This window comes from Odontesthes bonariensis, chromosome 8 (genome assembly GCF_027942865.1).
Source record: "Odontesthes bonariensis isolate fOdoBon6 chromosome 8, fOdoBon6.hap1, whole genome shotgun sequence".
Taxonomy (NCBI): domain Eukaryota; kingdom Metazoa; phylum Chordata; class Actinopteri; order Atheriniformes; family Atherinopsidae; genus Odontesthes; species Odontesthes bonariensis.
This window is the reverse complement of record NC_134513.1, coordinates 4,683,017-4,684,738: the sequence shown is the minus strand read 5'-3', so window position 1 is coordinate 4,684,738 and position 1,722 is coordinate 4,683,017.

Genomic DNA, 1,722 nt, shown 5'->3' with positions numbered 1-1,722 from the left:
GACGGATCCTGAAAAAATTAATAAATGTTTTGCAGATTTTTATGAAAAGGTCTATCAGTCACAGGGTGGTTCTGACCCAGAGACTATGGAAACATTTTTCGAAAATTTGGGACTGCCTAAATTATCTAAAGAATCTTCCTCCTCACTAGATGAAGACATCAATTTGAGTGAGATAAAAGAAGTGATTTCCTCTCTCCCCAACAATAAGGCAGCAGGACCAGATGGCTTCTGTATCGAGTTTTTCAAGGTATTTAGTCATAAACTTTCCCCACTCATACTACGAATGCTGAATCACTCACGGATGATCTCTGGGTTGCCTCCCACTCTATATAAGGCCAATATTTCACTTATACCCAAACCAGGGCGTGATCCTAATCTGGTCTCTTCATATCGTCCTATCTCCCTGCTGCCTATCGAAACCAAAATTCTTGGGAAGGTCCTAGCCAATAGATTAAAGGAGCACATCTGTTCTATTATCCATCCTGACCAAACAGGTTTCATGCCGGGTAGGCATATGTATTTTAATTTGCGCCGCTTGTTCCATATTTTGTATGCAGAACATACAGAAGAGACAGTAATAATTTCTTTAGATGCACAGCGTGCTTTTGATCAGGTTGAATGGCCCTATATGTTGTTTACACTTAAAAAATTTGGCTTTGGACCCTCCTTCATGAAGTGGATTGAGCTTATCTATTCTCATCCAACCGCCTCTGTTATAACTAACCAAAATATCTCATGCCCTTTTGCGATCGGACGTGGAACACGTCAGGGGTGTCCCCTCTCCCCTTTTTTGTTCTCAATCATTATTGAACCGCTTGCAGTCAGTATTAGACAAAGTCGCCTAATATCTCCTATCAACATTCAGGGACAAGAGCATCATATTTCATTGTATGCGGATGACATTCTTTTATTCATTTCTCATCCTCAAGCTTCAATACCTCATCTCTTGACTTTAATTAGCAACTTTGGCAGACTTTCCGGATTTTCTGTTAATTGGGACAAAAGTGAGTTGATGCCGATTTCTAACAAAGTTGATATGACATTTATACATTCTACTCCTTTTAAAAAAGCTTTTAATGACTTTTCATATCTTGGTATAACTGTAACTAAAGACCCTGAGGACCTTCTACAGAAGAATTGGTGTAATAAGATTGAGCAACTTAAACAAAGCATACATTTTTGGAAGACTCTTCCTATTTCTCTTGTAGGTAAGATTAATGCAATTAAGATGATTGCACTGCCACGTTTCCTGCATCTCTTTCAGTCTCTTCCATGTTACATTGCCCAGTATTACTTTAAACAATTAGATTCAATTATTGTACCTTTTATCTGGAACTACAAAGCTGTCAGGATCTCCAAAAAACATCTGTGTAAACCGAAAAATGCTGGAGGCTTTGCCCTACCGAATTTTAGAATGTATTATTGGGCGGCTCATCTGTCTGTGCTTGCTTGGTGGAGGAAAGGCCCCCCGTCCTCTTCATATTCCTGCCCTGCCTGGCTATGCATGGAACGATTGCTGTGTAATAAGACCTCCTTGCTAGCCTTGCTTAATAGCCCCACCAAAGTTAGGAAGTCACATTATAGTGACAGCTTTGTAATAAATGGCACTCTACGCACATGGGAGCAAATAAAACTTCACATCAAGGCCCCAAGTGTATATACTGATACTCCAATTTGCGAAAACCACGCTTTCATACCTGGCCTAAATGATATTGCTTTCTC